This window comes from Ursus americanus, chromosome 9, assembly GCF_024610735.1.
Source record: "Ursus americanus isolate L20-20 chromosome 9, mUrsAme1.1.p, whole genome shotgun sequence".
Taxonomy (NCBI): Eukaryota; Metazoa; Chordata; class Mammalia; order Carnivora; family Ursidae; genus Ursus; species Ursus americanus.
In genome coordinates, this window is record NC_142135.1 from 34,307,989 (window position 1) to 34,327,507 (window position 19,519).

Below are 19,519 nucleotides of genomic sequence, written 5' to 3' on the forward strand. Positions count from 1 at the left end.
TTTCAAAAGGAAAAATAAATCGTACAATAGGGAAGCAGTTGTAATACCCAGTGAACTAGAAGTCACAGAGATTTTAGAGGAATTCACTGTATCTGTTAACCTTGACCACAGAGGCTTACATTCCTGTGCTTCAGACACCAGTGTTTTTTAGATTCCATTGTTTAAATACAAACTGTATTTTAGTTTGCTTCATATCTAGCCCATGATTGCCTTTCATGGGTATTTATCTTTCTAGCATTTCTCATTTTCTTTCTCTTCTCTGGTTGACTTGGAGAAACTTAAATCTTAAGTACATATGTGGCATGTCATCATTTTCTTTGTGATTCCTAAGTATCCAGTCGATCATGATAACCTTTTGTTTGTTGGAGATTTCTTCACTGTCCTGTTTCTTAATTCAGACTAAATCGGCTATTCCTCTAGGATATCTTTCCATCAGAACTGGATTATTTTCATTGTTTCCAGGTCTGCCTATTTCTGGGATTCATTTTCAATTTTTCTAGAGCGAATTTTTGAGTTGTTTCATCAAAACAGCAGAAGGGCTAACTCCTTGTAGACTTCATTTTGCCCTTATAATTGAAATATAGATTCAAAATAACTTTCTACCACAATTTTATGGGCTTTGTTCCAATGTGTTCCAGCAAACCCAAAAGCAGATGCGAAGTCTGCTGCCATTCTCTTTACAGATAGCTTTTTACTCCCTCCCTGAGCTTTCACAATTTTCTTTTTGTATCTGGAGATCATAAAATTCCCCTGGAAGAGTCCAGGTATGTCATTTTTTCATTATTCCACTTTAAGCTGTCTTAATCTGAAGATTCAAGGTTTATTCAGCTCAGGAAAATATCCTGTTATTTCTTTGAAATATCATCTTCTCTATCATCTGTGTTTTCTCCTTCAGCAGCTTTTATTTGGAAGAATATTGTATCTTTTAGCCCTAGAGGATACTAGAGCTCTTGGATCTTCAATCACTCTCCTCTATGTTCTTAAATTTTCTCTGATATTTTCTCTTTCCTTTTTCTTTCTTTTAAAAATTATTTATTTATTTATTTGTTTATTTATTTATTTATTTATGTATTTGAGAGAATGAGAGCACACAAGTCAGGGGGAGGGGCAGAGGGAGGAGGAAGCAGACTCCCAGGTGAGCAGGGACCCCCACGTGCGGCTTGATCCCAGGACCCTGAGATCATGACCTGAGCTGAAGGCAGATGCTTAACTGACTGAACCACCCCGGTGCCCCTCTCTCTCTTTTCTTTTATGTGCATTCCAAGAATTTCCTCAAATTTGTCTTCCAGATCTCAGATTTATTTTTGTGTCATTTCATTTCAGTAATTCAACCTTTCTACTCAAGGTCTTTTTAAAATCTTTAGTTTTTATAAAAATTTTTTTTTATGGCTTCTTTTTCAAAGCACCATACTCTCATTTATGGATACAATATTCTCCCAGATTTCCCTGAAAACAGTAATAACACTTAAAAAGAAAGTTATCTTCCATGTCCTGTTTCAACTCTATTTTCTTTGTCATCAGTTGTTCTGTTTTTCTTCTGGATCCTTTTCTTTTATGCTCTTGGTTTTTCTTAAATAACTGTTGCCTTTTGACTGGCCCAATCATATTTATAAAGGAAGTGCTGAGTGGACTAGTAGAGGTACCTGCTGGGTTTCCTTGGCAGTTATATAGGAATGTTTTCCTACCATGCTTCTCATGAAGGGCACAGCAGGCAGGCAGGCTTATGGCAGGCACATTTGAGAATAAGAAGCAGGCAGGCAAGCTTATGACTGCCCAAACTGCCCAAGTCAGGAAGACTATATTTTGAACAATGAGCTGCGTAGGTGTACTGCCCTTTTGTGCAGAGTTTGGAGTGGGTGGGAAAAGGTGGAGAAAACGCATTCTGCAGAGCCCTTCTATTAATTACCCTGTCTGCTCCTTCTCTCTGTGGCTCCAGACCTGAATTCTCTGCGGTTCTGTTGGGAAAAACAGCTCTCACCTCTATATCATCTCTCTCTGAAACCTGATCTCTGTGGTGGTTTTTATTGGCTCAATCCAACCATGTCTGTTCACTATTTTCCAGAAATTTAAAACAATTTCTGTCTACAGATGGTAACCTTTTCTGATTTCCATCCCTGTTATAGATTATTTCTTTTTCATACATATTTTCTGCCACTTCAGTGGAACTTTTGGAGGTAGAATACACAAACTTACATGCTTAGTCTGCCATCCCAAAGTGAAGTTGTATTAACATTCAGAATGTTTATCCCAATGTGTTAGTGCATGAGACCAAGGCTCATGTCTTTTGCTCCACGAGGCCATTTCTCTTTCTTTCATGGCCCCAGAGAGCACTGTCAACCCTGGTTAGACATATGATCAAAATGGATCGTTTATACAGAGAGCAAAATGAAAAAAGATGGATCACATGAGCTGATTCCATCATTAGACTCATATTATCTGCCTCCAGCAGGTACCCCCTCATCCTTCAGGACTGCACTCAAGCCCTCCCTTTTCTAGGAAGCCTTCCTAAATTCCCCTGTACTCTTGCATAATACAAACCACTATTATAACACTAACTACACAATTTTATAATTTTCTATTGTCTCTTCCATTAAATTTCATGCTCCCCGAGGGTAAATGAGGTGCTTTGTTTCATGTCTGTATCCTCAATATACCCCCACAGGGACTGACATGCATTAAGTGCCCAATACAGGTCAAATAACCAAGTAACTGAATGAATGAACAAGGAAATGAACAAGCTTGATGTTGACCTTGGAAACTGGTGTGTTGTATTTCTTTGCTGAAAACCAGACCACTCACCTCCTGATTGTCAGGAGAAGTTTTGGGAAGGGTGTTTCAGGCAGGAGGAGCATTGGGGGGGAAAGCCCAAGGCAAACTGGGACATGGCTTTTTGGGGGAACTGGTGGAGATTTATTCCCAAAGTTGCTGTAGATACTTGGTTCATCCAAATACAATCTCTTATTTCTGCTGTGTCCTTTTGTGCTCAGTGGCAGTCTTATTACAAGGTTCTTTGATCTTTGCCAGTTCAGTGGATGCAGGTCTAATTAGAGCTGTTGTATTTTGGCAAAAATGCTGGTGCCCCAATTCCTTAGTTGTTGATAAAGGATCCTTCCTGGTTCTTTTTAGTCACGACTTAAAACCTACACCAGTCTTCTTTGCCAGTTTATGTGGAAGGATCTGCTTATACTTGTTTTCAGTTATCATTACCTGTATTGAGCCCTCACTTCACAGGAACAGCGTGAAACCACAGACAGCTTAGAAGGGGGCTTCCAAGCCCTACTGGGCTTCGGTAGCCTGCTGGAAATTGGTAAAGCAGGAATCCCTCAGTCGCAGAGCTCTGCCTCTCACATGATTACCTGGCAGAACTTCCTTGCTCCAATGCCTCCGACTCCACTCACCACCTAGAAGTCCTCCCCAGAAGTCTGAGGGCCTCGCCTCCCATTTCTGGTAACTTAATAAAGGAGCTACTGGTTTTCAGAGCAAGTAGGCTCTCAATTCTGGGTTAATTACAGTGAGTCTTTTCATTTCAAGATGTGTTATTCTATCCACATAGCAGGTGTTCAATAAATAGTTGTCAAATGGGTGGAAGAATGAATGAAATCCAAGAGGGATTGGGTTTGCCTTTTCTGAAATTAGACTCAAAAGCACATTTGGTGGAAATTACACCAGGTAGATGCCGGGATCTGCTTCGGATTGCAGGCCATTTACTCCTTCTCAGTCATTTCAGTTCCACCACATCCTGCACACGTCACCCATCTCTCCTCTTTGGGGCCAGTTCACTCCAGGCTTTAGACTCTCCCTAAATATGTCTCTGTAGGGTCCTTTTATTTGCTCCTCACACAAGGTTGTCTGGGGAATATGCTGCTCCCTGTGGGCTCGCTGCTCACCTGCCGAGGCGGATCCCTGACTGAAAGGGTGCCTCCATCACACCCTCAACTTCTCAGCATCACATTGAGCTTGTTTTTAAGGGTGAAGCTATGTGGCCTCCCAGCAGTCTGGTGTTAGATGTGGGACAGTGTAAAGGAGGATATTCGCAGTTGTATGACTCAGGAGCCACCTTGACAACCATCAGTGAAATGCCAGGCCATGCTAATAGAAAAACGAGGTCTGGGAATGCTAACGGTATAAAGTGACTGGCAAAAAGGGACACTTTTTGGCAGCCCTGGCGGTAGTCAGGGCTGGAGACATAAGGAGAGAAATGGCTGCATGAAGATGACACAGGAAGAGACATTCAAGTCCTCTCATTATTCAGAGTCCCAGCTGGATCTGAGCTGCTGGGTCGGTGGGTGGGAACACCAGCCCAACTGACCGCCATGGGCTCTCGGCTGGGATCTTCCCAGGAGCCCAGGAGGAGAGGCACAGGGTCTAAACACAAGCCCCCACACTGAGGTCAGAATCGCAGCGGTGTGGTTAAAAAACAAGGCTGAATTGAGGACTTTGGAATCAGAATCTAGAAGGCTGGGGCTTGGGATCTGCCTCTTCACAAGATTTTCTAGGTGATTCTTAACTCTCAGCAACTAACCCTTGACAGTCACCAGCACCTCTTAATCTTCTCAGTCTACAAGGATCTCTTGCTGTGCACAGACTGCCCAGCACCAGGAATTTCAGTCAAGCATGTGGCTGGTCAGTATGTAACATGAGGAGGCAAGCTCTGTGCTCTTGGATTTATGTATTTGTTTTATTTATTTATTTTAATTTATTCTTTTTTTTTCTTTGAGTAGAGTTGACACACAATGTTATGTTAGTTTTAGGTTTACAACTTAGTGATTCATTATGCTATGTTCACAAGTGTAGCTACCATCTGTCACTAAACATCGCTATTACGATACCGTTGAATATATTCCTTATGCCGTGTCTTTCATTCCCGTGACTTACTCATTGCATCCAGAAACCTCTGTTTCCCACTCCCCTTCACCCATTTTACCCAGCCCCCACCTCCCCTCTGGCAGCCATCAGTTCGTTCTCTGTATTTATAGATCTGGTTCTGCTTTTTGTTTGTTTATTCATTTGATTTTTTTTTTTATTCCACTTACGAGCGAAATCATATGGTATTTGTCTCTCTCAGTCTGACCTGTTTCACTTACCATAATACCCTCTGGGTCCATCCATGTTGTTGCAAATGGGTGTGCCCTTGAATTTAACAAGTGATTCTAGAATACAGGCACTGCTTTAGGCTTTGAATGCAACCCTTGCCTTTAGGGATCAGTAAGTTATGAAGTCACAGTCTCCCCTTTCAACCCAACATGACTACTTAGCATGACTGGCATCACTAAAAACTCCTGTTGTGGATATATGCCACTGATCACAAAAAGATCTGATGCAAAGAAAAAGTCATCAGCCCAGATCACTACCACAACTAGAAAACAACTCCAAGTTCCTTATTTGTGAGGAGAAACCTAAGGATGGAACTAATTCACAGAGCTTACAAGAGAGCCTACAGATCTCTTAAGTAGAGCTATCAAATTCAGCAAGTAAAAATACAAGTTAAATTTGAATTTCAGATATTGAATTTTTTTCATATAAGTGAATCCCATGAAGTATTTAGGACATACTTATGTTCAAACACTAATTATTATTTATCTGAAATTCAGATTTCAATGGGCTTCTCATATTTTATCTGACAGCCCTACCCCTAAGCTTACTTAGGGACACTTCCCAAAAGATCAAGGCTGTCAGATTTGGATATCTGGTCACAGTAAGTTGACAAGCGTAGAGGGCAGGGAGCATGCCCTGTTGTCTTCCCCTTCCTTAGACAGCCTTCCTTAGTGTGTAGCACTCAGGGTATAATAAATACACAAGGAGTTAGTGTCAGATGGTTCTTATTCAAAGGAGGCTAACCTCGGTGCTGGCCTCTTACGGCTGTAGAAGGAGAGAGCCTGGCTAACAGAACTGATACCCCACAGGTGGACCTCCTCAGACCCGTGGCGGTGAGAGCTTCCACCCTGCCTGCCCATGCTCTCCATCACTTGCCACATGAGGTGGTGGTTGGCAGGGACTGAAAATTGTATCTTGCTACCTAAATATGTCTCTTTCTCTTAGAGCTATTTCTAGCTTCACAGAAAGAATATCATGAGTTACTATAAAGGTTTTATAAGTTAAATCCCATTTCCCCACTGGTTAACGTGATCATTTCAGCATTCTGTCTCCATTTTGGAATGACTTTTTTCACCCCAAGAGTAATAAGTTAATGAACTATGCACAAGGGGAGTTTCTATTTCAAGAAAACTTTGTAAAGTGGAAGAATGCTTTGGTTATTTTCTTTCATTGTAGGGCCCCACTCCCTTTGAGTCGGGGCACACCTGTTTCCAGGAAACAGTTTGTCAGCAAGACAGCACCGGTTTTCTGGGAGTGTGCCAAAGAACCTGTGTCCTTTTCTTTTGATTTATTTCCCCAAATTGCTATCCAGAAGACAGACATTAATGTGAGGAAAGAGCAGCAGCCATCTACGGGTAATGAGTGAGGCTGTGCCATCTGCTTCATTGCAATCCACTCCAGTTCACGTGTATAACTACTGAGGCTTTCTTGGTAATATTTAAGAGGAAAATCACTCAAATCCCCTTGTTTGTCATAGGCATTTTAACTTTGCCTGAGTTGGTGGGTACCTAACCAAAAAGGTACCCACCTTTGAGGTACGTTAGTATTAATCCCTCATTATTGTGTGAGAAAACCAAACCCCAAGGAAGCTGATTCTGGCCCAACAGTACATGGTGATCAGAGTCAGGCCTGTGATTCTTTCTTTTTTTTTTTTTTTAAGATTTTATTTATTTATTTGACAGAGACAGCCAGCGAGAGAGGGAACACAGCAGGGGGAGTGGGAGAGGAAGAAGCAGGCTCATAGCGGAGGAGCCTGATGTGGGGCTTGATCCCATAACGCCGGGATCACACCCTGAGCCGAAGGCAGACACTTTAACGACTGCGCTACCCAGGCGCCCCTAGGCCTGTGATTCTTAAACCCCTTTCCCTCCTCCGAGTAAGCAGGTTGTCATCTTTCACCAGCACCATGGGATGTACAAAGACCTAAATTTAGAAAACACGTTTCCACATACAAACATAGCCCTATGTGTGGGACCGGAACATTCACTCTAGTGTTAGACAGGAATCACCTAAACCGCCAGTGCTAGGGTCCCACTCTGGGCATTCTTAGTCGCTTGGTCTGGGGTGTGGCCCAGGCATAGGTTTCTTGTTTAAAAAAATAAAGCTTCCAGGATGCTCATGTGCAGGGAGGGTTGAGAATGTTGGTCCAGGCAAAATAAAGAGGGATTCATGGGATGCTGAAGTTTCAAATCTGACCCAGTGATGGTAGGTCTCTATCATCTTGCCATTAGAGATCCTGCATATGGAGTCTCTGGAGACATATACACTTAGCCTGGTTTAAAAGCATTTTGTTACCACAAAGGGAACATTCACTCGGAGTAGTTTCCTAGTTAACTCTAGTAGAAATACATTGCTGTGACAGAGGGACAGGGAGAGGAGAACAAACCCAGGGTATGGTGTGCTGACCAGCCCTGAAGGGGTGATGTTGGGAACCCAGTCTGCCCCAGGATCATGACCACAGAAGAGCACCATGCTCCTGGGCAGTGGTTCCAGAAGGTGAATAGGTAGACCTTTTTGGGGGGAGGGCGGGGAATCAAGGGAAGCTTATTGATTCAAAGCAACATGCACTCTGAGGTCAGACTGCCTGGGTTCAAATAATCCTGGCTCTATCACTTAGGTCCTGTGACCTTGGGCAAGTTACTATCTCTCAAATGATCAGTTCCCTGATTTGGAAAACAGGTAAAAATTTCAACTACCTCATCATTTGTTGGGACAATGAAATGAGATAATATATGATACCTCAGTGCCCCACCCCTCGATCTTTCTAAAGTAACTAGATCACTGTGAAATTTTCTTGATTAAAATGGGGTGGGGGGACAATTACCTTTGCCTTCAAGGTAACTAACTAATTGACACAAGGCAACACAAGGTTAGACTTAAGGTAGTGAGCTGTATGTTGACTCAGAAGCAAGAGATTTCATGTATAAAACTTTACAAGAGAGCCCCTTGGCCTCAGAGTTGCAGGGTAAAGCTATGGGGTCCAGGATCAGGCTGTCATTGGACCAAAGAATGAGACCAGTTACCAGGAAGCCAAATGGGGTTATGACAAGACTCAGGTCAAAGATGATGGACAGCTACCAAAGTCAGAGGTTATGGAGCCAAGCCCCAAGAAAATCCATGATCCAGGAACGGAGGAAAGTGCCTGAGGCTGAAGGGGGACGGTTGTAGGATTACCCTTCCAAAGCCCCTGTTGGGAGCCAGCACGGCTTCTTTGTCCTCTGCTTCCTTTGAAACTTGCTTAAAGCCAAGGAGGTTCTGGAAGTGAGTATCTTACCAGGACTTTCTGACAAGTGTGTACGCTGCTAGAAAAATGTGGTTTCTAAATCAGAGCCCTCTAACTGCACTTGGAGACTGTGGACCTATCAGCATTTCCCACAGTGGGACCCACAGAAGGCAGATTCTATGGGATGTTCCACGGTAAACATATTTGCTGGATGAAGGAGATTTAGCATGCTTCTTAATTAGAAAACTTTTCAGTGCTTTTAATTTGCTCATAAATGTCTAAGGGGAATATATGGTAAGATGTGTTTCCCAAACTAATTTGCCCATGGAACCCTTTCTTCTTGGGACCTAACTCCTATGGCTCTTTTGCCATCTTCACTTCTGAGGCTTTTGACTTAACACCCTTTCCTCATTTCTCAGGGGTGTTGTAGAACCCTCTATGGCCTCATTCCAGGTCCCTACCGTTCACATAAAGAATAAGATGAGGCTATTAACTGTAGGATGGCAGGCCCGTGCCTGTCTTGATCTTCTCTCTGGCACATAGTTGGGACTCAAATAGTGCCTATTTGTAGAATGATTATTCATTAAATGAATGAATGAATAATCTAGTTACTATTTATAACTCCGATTACTTCCATAGAAAATGCCTTGGGTGTTCAGGGTTAAATATTCAACTGACCCACTCTTGTTGGGGGGAAGTGTTTTCTGAGATTATTTTGTTAATAGGACCAAGAATCGAGAGATGTGAGTTATGGTCTTAACTTGGTGCCGTTCTTTTCCACATCCAAAATGACTTCTTAATAATCTTGGCAACCCACTTAAAAACAGTCATGCAAGTAGTTTGCAGAAATTAAACTCTCCACAAATATAAAATGTAATCTTAATGATTCCCTTATGAATTTGACCCATCTGTTAATGTTTTGTTGGGCCCTTTAGTATCTAGTCTGATCCTTTCTGAAAAATCCAGGCATAGGCAGTAAAGACTACCCCCAAATATGTCTTATAACCATAGGCTTCAAAAACTAATGATGTACTATATGTTGGCTAATTGAATTTAAATTAAAAAAAAAAGAAAGTTGCATTCGACACAGAAAAAAGAAATAGCCATAGGCTTTGCATGTAAAGATGGAACAAGATGGGCTATTTTCTTTGACTATTTTATAGTGAGTAGTATTTATTTTCAGCAGTTTCCCAAATAAGTAAAGCTTTTCTTCTGTGCTTCGGGCTACTGCATCCCAGGAATGATGCATTTTTGTGAGCTTTCTCCCACTCTGACCGACCTTGACTTGCTCATCTGGAGGTATTATGATGCTGAGGTAGTTGCTGCTAAAACTGCAGAGGGTCACGTGAGACACACAGCCTAATGTAGCACGGCTGTGCAAGGGGTCGGGGCTCATTATTGCTTGTGGGTTCGCCCATCTGCACTTATTGGATGGCAGTCACTTTTTATTTTTGTTTTTTGGAGAGGGTGAGCAGAAGGAGGGCAAGCAACTTGATAAGGGGGAATTGGGACTTACATCAGGTCCACAGGCTGCAAGGACAAGGAAAGAAAGCTCATTCTTTTGAACTCTTGTGCGTTGTAAATTACACTTGACTTGGGGAGTTAAATTTAAACCTGATTAATGCACATGATAATGTATAAAAATACAGTGATCATATTATCTTAACCTTGAATTGTAACACAGTCTAAAGATTTTATCTGTTTTTTAAACATTTATATTAACAGTCTTCAACCAGTATAAGGATTAAACCACATTTAGTTGTAGATTAAACAAGTCACTATATTGAAAATAGAATTATTTGAAATCATGACTTTTGGGAGATCTGGACTGTGTCTGTCTCTGCCCCGTGCTCTGGGAGAGCAAAAGAGACTTGGAAGTTCATGCTGTTTGCCAAGTGGGTCAAGAGTCCCTGTTGTCCCAGATGACAGCTGGCACACAGAGCCAAGCCACTCGCTCTAACTTTATTTTTTCCTGGTAAAGAAATAGCAATTATTTGCCATCCTACTTCTTTGAAGGAAAGCAACAAGGTGTTTGTGTAGTGATTCCGGCATTTTTAATCATTCGTTCAGTGTAAAGTGTTACTATCACAGAATAAGAAGGAGCCAGTTGACAAGGAGACCATTGGTAACTGGGAAGATCCAGAAAAAGAAAATAATCACATTAATTTCAGCTAACCAGTATAATGCCAGCCTTAGGTGAGATTTCTTTAAGAGACTTAGTCTAGTGTGCCAGGCACAGAGCTGTTTGGGGCTCTTGATTGGAGAAATTAGTAATACAAGAGAACTAACTAATGTTCCTTTGGCTATTTCAAAGCAGTCTGATATCTACACAGAAACATCAGTTATTGTGACGTCCATGTGGAGAGCACAGGGATACACAGCAGTTTTTTCCAAAAACCGAAGCCTACTTTCTGAAAGGTATGGCCACAAGGGATGCATTTCTGAAATCTGATGTTTTCTGGCTTATTCAAATATCCATGATGGTGGTTAGGAACCTTCCAGAGTTAGACGACTCCCTATCATGCTCAATGACTAGGACAACAAAAGCCTCATCAGCCTGCTAACGATCTTCACTCTGCTGTTTGAATTCTGTTCCTGGGCTGCTGGTTCTTCCATCAGTGTTTGTCTTTTCTCTCTTCAGTCCGGCTGGCCAGCATTATCCAGAGTCCTGTGAATGTAAGTGGCTCAGCCCTGGTTAATTAGGTTATTTGATTCCTTTTCTCCCTGGTGTCTAATTTTGTTTGAGATTTCACAGTGCTTCTAAATTTATATTTGTAAACAAACAGGGACACTCTTTTCTTCGAGTCATTTATCTGAATCAAAATTGGGAAGACCTTTTAACCTACGTACAATCAACCTGATGAAAGTTGCTATTGTAGGTGGGTATTGAAAATCTTCACAAGTGTCTCAGCAAAAAAGGGAATTTGTATTCACTTCCAACCATGCCTGCCTGTTTTAGATTTGTAAAGCTGTGGGTCAGTGAGTGAATAGGTCTCAATTAGAGGATAGCATGCCCAGGCCTTCTACTCCGAGGTTTTGGAAATATGTAGAGTTTACAGTCAATGTTCAATTAAAAGCTCACAAGTGGTATATTATTCATTTTCTTTATGAAGAGGGAGAGCCAGATCAATTAGGACATCACTGATGGGCTCTTTGAAGCACCAGAAAACATTAATCTTATGGATTCAAATAAATTTGGTATAGGACTTCTAGTTTAATGCTAGGACAATATTGTTATAAGATACTTGGGATATGGACATTATATTAGTTTCCTATGACTGCTGTAACAAATCCCCACAAATATAGTGGCCTTAAGCAACAAGTTTATTATCTTACAGTCCTGGAGATTAGAAGCCTAAAATGGGTCAACAGAACAGAGCTCCCTTCTGGAGACAGTAGAGGAGGGTCTTTCTTTGCCTCTTCTAGCTTCTAGGGGTTGCCTGTGTCACTCTGACCTCTGCTTCTTCTGCCTCGTCTTCTCTCTGACTCTTAACACTCCCAACTCCCTCATGAGCATCCTTGAGACCATCCATTACCCACCTGGGTAATCTAAGATAACTTTCCCATCTCAAGATTCTTGACTTAATCGTATGTGCAAAATCTCTTTTGCCATGTAAGGCTACATATCCTCAGGTTTCAGAGATTAGGACGTGGACATCTTTGGGGCCCATTATTCTGCTGACCACACATAAAGTGTGGTTACCCTTTCTAATCAGTTTTCTCATCGGTCTTCCCACAAAGCTGAAGGAGTTCATTGCAGCTCTGGTCTGCAGGGGTGGACCGTGAATTTGAACGTACCGTGCTGCAGAGAGAACTTCTATGAGAAGAAAGCCTGCTGTGGAAACTGCTCTAAGGGAACCTTCCAATGGGTACCAAATTGGTGTTTTCTCCTTGTCCACCCAGGTCTTACGAGTGTAACATGTAACTCATTACACAGAATCAAAAGCTGTGGGGGTAGCATTCAGAAGCACCAGGGTTCTAGGGGGCGCCTGGCCGGCTCAGTCAGTAGAGCCAGCGACTCTTGATCTACGGTGCAAAGTACTTAGCACATGCCTAGCATGTAGTTGCTCCCCGTGAGTGGTGAACTGCCCTGGAGCTGAGCTGCCAGGCACACCAGAGGGAAGGAGTGGACACGAGCAGGGCAGAGAGCACTGGAGGCCAAAGCCATGCATGTTCATACATGAGCCAGGCCACCAGCATCACGCAGAGGCTAATGGACTTCTGCACTGCCGTTGAACGCGCAGCATTTGCAGACGGAGTCTGAGAGCTTAGCCATAAGACCCAGAAGTGAGAAGGCAATCCCACTGAAATGAGGAGACAGGGTATGGATCATGACCTTCTCAACATCACAGAAGAGGAGGATCCCAGAGGGTCCCAATCAGCTCAGTCCACGGGCAGTTCCTTTAGCCATGCTGGAGAGGCTGACAGCGGCTGACACCTGCTCCTCTGTCAGATTTACAGCTGTACAAATCATCATTTGCTTGCTGACTTACTCCCACGGAATGGATAATACCATCTGATTCCAGAATGTGGCTTCAGCTTTAGTCTCAATAATCCATTTTATTGTCATCCTAAATCCTGATTTTAAAAACCTTCTCCAGATGTTGTTAGATATGTGAATGTGGACTGAATGCATTCTACCTCCTGAAAACACTACTGTTTATTGAATATTTAGTCTGTGCCAGACGTTGCAAGCGGTGGCTTCCTAAAATATACTTCATTATTTATTCCTTGCATTAATGCTATTATAATTCGAATTGATTTTACAGATGACAAACCTGTGACTTCTAAAGTTTGAGTAACTGACCAAACTTAATGGAACCTGTACATGGTGGAGCCAGGCATCCAATTCAAATTTTTCTGTCCTCAAGCCCCAGATTCGGGCACTTAAAGGGAAAAAAAACAAGTGATAAAATAATAGCAGGAATTACAACTACTTCTAAAATGGGAAAATATCCATAAGTGGAAAAAAATGAGTTGCAGGGTTATATGTAGGTTATGATTAGGTTTTTGTAAACTAAATAGGAATATATATATATATGTTATATATATATGCATATATATATTCATATATATAGTTATATATGTTATACTTTAGATGTTATATATTCATATATGTAGTTTACATATATATGTATTTTGCATACATGTATATTTTTAGGTATATACATATTTATATTTATGTTGAGCTTTTTTGAAACCTGATGGAAGTTACAGTCCCTTATCCTTAAAAATGCATCTGCATACATGCACACAAACTTTCTCACACAACTCTAAGACGTTAAGGTCAGGGATCTCTAACATATATGTATTACATATAGAGAATAATCTGGAAGGATATTCATAAATTATTAATCATGCTCTTTGAGGGATGGGATTGTTGAAAATTTTCACATTATCCTTCATACTTTTCTGTGTTGGTTGAATTTGTTTCCAATGAAGAGCATGCATCATTTCTATAATCAAGAAAAAAATTTTAAGATTATGAATGAAGTTCAGTTGTTCCAACTTAAAATGGAATTTACTGCTTATTTTTCTCCTGATGACCAGGCTTCTAATGTTTGTGTCATAACGCAGAGATGATGGAGAGACCTCTGAAATCTGTAAAGAACACCTCTGTGATGTGTAGTGAATGCACTGCCTATGAGCTATTTTGTAAAAAAACAAAACAAAACGAAACAAAAACCCACTCTCCATAAAAGTTAGTAACTGAAAATAAGTAGGTGTGTGTGGGAAAGCATAAAGGGCATTTCTGAAAGCATTATCAGTGTTCTCCACTGGGAACGAGAAGGCCGCCAAAGGCTTTCGGTGGAGCTCTGTATGTGAGAATTAAAGCACCGTTTATGCCTAGGAACGTATGCTCTGTAAGAACTGCACGGTGAACGAGGGTAGTGCGACATTGCCGAGGAGAGGAGCTGTGCAAATTATCCTTGAGCTACAGTTGGAAATGACCTCTTAATCCTCATTTCAGGCCAGTCTAGCACTAATTGAAATGGCTGTTTCCAGGGCATCCTGTCTTAACTGAGGGAGATTCCATAAGCTCTTCACCTGCTAACTCTTGCTGTCCCTTGAATTGAGGTGTCAGGCTTGTCATCTTACATAGTAGCACTGGGTTCAGAAGACTCTCTCCTCATTCTTACCCCTCCCCCACATATACACCCCATTTCTCTTCAGGGAATTTCCATACGGCTCTATAATCAAATCTTATTCTGAGCATGAACAAAGATTCCAGGAGCAACTTACTTTTCACTAGGAAAAAAAAAATTAATCATGCAGTTTTTAAAAAGAATCTGTTATATTGCAGCCTGATTTAATCTTGGTGTATTGGATTTTTGTACGTGTTGGGACTGGACAATAGCCAGAGACCCCAGGAGTTCTCACTGTCAAGGCTAGCAGTGAGCCTCTTCCCACAGCACCCCATCTCCAGAACAGCGTCCTCCTCTGTTTCATGGCGCACCTGCAGGAGCGGCAAATGTTCACGTAGCTCCCGGATCCATACCAGCGTGCTAGGCAAGAAAGGGCGCGACTGCTTTCCACTACCCTGCCTAATCTGAAAACAGAATTTGCACACTACTGCCTGTTCCTCTCCTTGGATGTGATGTAAGGGTGATTTTCATGGAGTGCTCTGTATAGAAGTCCATGTAAGGATGTTGTATTATCCACTGCCTTCCTAAAGGTTGGGACTGGAGGAGGATATAAATCTCTTTGCACACTGCTCTGCACAGTTAGGAGCTTTCCACATCCCCTGAAAATCCTGACAGTTACCATTTGCCCGGGGGCCTTGCAGGCCTGATCTCCCTGAGGGAAGCAGGCTCGATGACTCGCAGGCTGTTACGGGAGGCAATAAATAGACTGTAGTGGTAAAGAATCCCTGTTTTCGAGTTAGAACAACCTGGAATTAAATCCTGGCACAGCCACTGACTAAATGTGGTTTTATAAAGTTTCTCACTTTCTCTTAACATCTGTTTCCTTGCATGAAAGGCAGAAGTATTAATGTCTGCATTGCAGAACCATTATGAGGATTCAGTAGGTTGTCACGTGTAGAGTACCTAGCACCGCGGTAAAGTGCCCCATAAATGGCAGCTAACGGTATTACTAACATGCCGTTAGCTCTCTTGTTTAAAAAAATTCCTTCTTTTGGTCCCCTTTCCTCTGGCAATGACTGCCCCGGTTTTTTTGCATCCCCTTTGAACAAAGCTCTTTCAAAGAGGGTTCATACTCCTCACTGTCTCCAACTTCCCTTCTCATATTTACTCCTAAACCCACTCCACCAGGCTTTTTTTTTTTTTTTTGTCAAGGTCACTGATGGCCATGGAATTGCTAAATGCAATGGCATTTACCAATGGCAGTGACCAATGGGCAGCATTTGATAGAAGAGAACCTTCCTTCCTCCTTGATGTGATTTTCTTTTTTGCTTCAGGACAACATGCTTCCTTGGTTTCCTCCTGTCTCTATGGCTGCTCCTTCTCAATCTCTGTGGCTGACGTCCCTGATATTTAGACATTTAGAGACCCAGGACTCAGGAACCATCCCTCTTTTCTATCAATATTTATTCCTCAGTGATCTCACCCAGCCTTCTGGCTTTAAATACTATCTTTGCCAGTGATCACCAAATATATAGTACCAGCCCTAAACTCAGTTCCAAACTCCAGACTCCTATCCAACTGCCTACTGGACTTTCCCTTTGCTATCTAGCACCACACATTAATCAGGTTTTCTGGAGAAACAGAACCAAGAGGATGGATGGATGGATGGATTTTTCTCTATTGTAAGGAATATGAATACAGGCAAGTCTCAAGATCTCTAGGGTGAGTTGGCAAGCTGGAGAGGAGAACTGATGGTCTAGTTCCAGTCTGAAGCCAAAGCTTAGAACCAGGAAAGCCAATGGTTTAGTTCTGGTCTGAAAACCAGCAGGCTCAACACCAGGAAGAGCTGATGTTTCAGTTTGAGTCTAAAGGCAGGAAAAAGCCCATGTCCCAGTTCAAAGGCAGTCAAGCAGGAAGAATTCTGTCTTACTTGGGGAAGAGTCAGTCTTTTTGTTTTGTTCAGACCTTCAGTTGATTGGATGAGGCCCACCCCATATCTACTGATTCAAATGTTAATTTCATCCAAAAGCACCCTCACAAAAACACCTGGAATAGTGTACACCAAATACCTGGGCACCTTGTGGCCTCTCCTGATCTTCTGGACAAGATTACTCTACCTACACCTTTCCTTGTATTGGTTGACAACTACATCCTTCCAGTTTGTCTTGAGCCAGAAACATGAGACCCTTGACTCCATACCTCCTCTCACATCTCACATACAGCCTATCAGAAAATCCTGTTTACCTTCAAAACAGATCCAGAATTCAACCACCACTTGCCAGTTCCACCGTTACTACCCTAATCTGAGCCACTGTCATTGCTCGTGGTGCACTGTTGGGAACGCCATACTTAAAATTGCTGCCACCCGTTTTCTTGTCCTCCTCTGCTCTCATTTTATCTACAAGTACATCGCACCTTTTACAGACCATGTAATTTCCTTATTCATACTGGTTGTCGTTTTTCTTTCCGCCTCAGGTGGATGGCCTAGAACAGTGCCTGATATACAGGCAGTAGATGTTGGTTGAATGCATTGCCATTGTAGAGATGAAGAAAGTAGGCTCAAAGGAAGTAAGAATTTGCCGAAGCGACACAGTTCATAGGGAATAAAGCGATTCTAAAACAGTACTGACCAAAGTCACAGGCAAGAAACACTGATCGATGTTAGGTATGTTTCTGCAGCACTGTTGCTGGGCATCTCTTTTCCATTTTTTGTTAAAACTATACCTTATCCAGATAGCAGGGTCTGTAGACCAGTGCTAATTTATGGGACTGTGCTTGACCACAGGAAAAGGTCTGTTCTCTTATTCTTTTCTCTATGCCTTTTGGTCATCTGATAAAATCCTCTTATGAAACAGCTTCACCTTTCATACACTAACAGGTTAATGTTATGTTCCCCATGTCTTCTTTTTTTGTTGTGCTCTTAAGAAGCGCAGCTAGACATCACTCTAGGGTTGTCCTTATAAGGTAATCTTTTTATCATGCACAAATATGAGATGAGCACTTATTCTATGTGGGCTCCATGATGGGGTTGGGGAAATAAAGAAACTTCTAGAAATTCCTCATCTATTAGGGAAAATATATATGTATGTTAGTTGGGATATTGATTCAGCTGCTTTAACAGAGACCAAATAACAGTGGCTTAAATAAGACAGAAGGATTCTCTCTCCCTCTCTCTCTCTCTCTCCAGCTGATAAACAGTCAAGGGAGAGGAGGTGGTCTCCCAGGGTCATATAGTGCCCAACTCCTTCCACGTCGTTGCCCCACCATACTGTATTTTCACGATGGTAGAATTTAGCTCACGCTCCCTCATACACATTCTAGGCCCTGGGAAGGGGGCAATGGGGAGGAAAAGTAAGCAAGTGGCTTCCTTTTAAGGATATGACCTGGAAGTTGCACATCTCACGTCTACTCACATCTCATATCCATTGGACAGAACTTAGTCTCATGACCAGACTGAAGACAAGCTGAGAAACATCATCTCTAGCCACATGCCCAGCTTGGGAAATTCTATTACTAAGAAGAAGGAGAGATTGACGTTGGGAGACAAGTGAAAGTCCCTGCTTGGCCATGCCTATAAATATTTTAGCCTTCTCCAACTAAATTAGGTCTTTTTTTTTAACAATGATTTTTTATTATGTTATGTTAGTCACCATACAGTATATCCTTAGTTTCTGATGTAGTGTTCCATGATTCATTACTTGCGTATAACACCCAGTGCACCATGCAGTATGTGCCCTCAATACCCATCACCGGCCTATCCCAATCCCCCACCCCCCTTCCCTCTGAAGCCCTCACTTTGTTTCCCAGAGTCCACAGTCTCTCATGGTTCATTCCCCCTTCTGTTTACCCCCCCTTCATTCTTCCCTTTCTTCTCCTACCGATCTTTCTATTTCTTATGTTCCATAAATGAGTGAAACCATATGATAATTGTCTTTCTCTGCTTGACTTATTTCGCTTAGCATTATCTCCTCCAGTGCCGTCCATGTTGCTGCAAATGTTGTGTAATCATTCTTTCTGATGGCTGAGTAATATTCCATTGTATAAATGGACCACATCTTCTTAATCCAGTCATCTGTTGAAGGGCATCTCGGCTCCTTCCACAATTTAGCTATTGTGGGCAATGCTACTATGAACATAAATTAGGTCTTGAAGGGCAGAGCTGCACCTTCCTTTCTCAGCACCTTGCATCGTGTGTGTGTTCAGTAAGTATTTGTTGATTGGGTGGTTTGGTTAACGCATTTTCATCCAAGAGATTTTATGGAGAGTTCTTATTATAATGCCCAAAACAAACACCATTCAATCCCAGGGTAAATACTGAAGGAAAATAAATGCCAAAGGGCAGCACTGTCAGAGATAGGTTCTCCGCACACGCACACACCCCTTCCTGCTAAGCTGGAGATGCCGCCTGTGGTAAAACAGATACAGGGTACACTACACGAGATCGTGTTCCCGCCGATCGGCTGCTTCACGGGTGCACCCAGAGACAGAGCCACTGCTCCAGCAAATTTGCTGACCTAATTCTGGAAACTAGAAGCCAGAGGTAAGTGTGGTTTCGTGGCATACTTGCATTCCTTTCGTAATTCATCCTGTTTCATGGGAACCAGGATCCCAGACTTCCCCTCCCCCAGGTAGCTGTCAGGCTGGTAGAATTGTTCTCTCTAGCCCGCAAGGAAATGAAAGCGGATCCTGCTGGAGGAAGTAAATAGAGCAACAGTAAAGCGTCCCTCCCCCTGAATCTGAACATCTGTTCAAACTTTTCACAGCTCCCATGAGGAAGGGACGGAGCACAAGGCTTCGCGCTGTAAAGGAAAACCCTCATCCCCTTGCACGCTGCTAACTGGCCATTTATGATCATTTGAACTGAACTGGCCCTGGTTTATCTGTGATGCCTCCGGAGGAAGGACAGCCCGGCTGGCTAAATCAGTATGGTAAATAAGAGTAGAAGGGGTGATCCTTACCGTCCTCATGAGAGCAGACCCTGGCAGGGCTCAACTTCACAAGCTGTTGGATTGCAATGCCTGCTGCTGCTTCTGCCCAGCGGGAGACAGATTTGGTAGCAGAGGGCACAGCGTCGCCTCCGTTTGGAACTTAGGGTTAAAATGAAATTGAGCTGCTT

The 19,519-nt window shown here is 42.4% G+C and overlaps 1 protein-coding gene across 16 annotated transcripts in view; it reads left to right on the forward strand.

The window, feature by feature from the left end:
* Positions 1-19,519, forward strand: part of NCALD (neurocalcin delta) — a 431,866-nt gene that overhangs the window by 363,062 nt on the left and 49,285 nt on the right. Inside the window, exon 1 of one of the 16 annotated variants that reach the window (XM_045805849.2) lies at positions 18,461-18,943. The exons of the other annotated variants lie outside the window; for them this stretch is intronic. The gene's annotated coding sequence lies outside the window, so the exon portion shown is untranslated. Of the gene's footprint in view, positions 1-18,460; positions 18,944-19,519 lie in introns of those variants that run through there. 16 annotated transcript variants of the gene reach the window in all.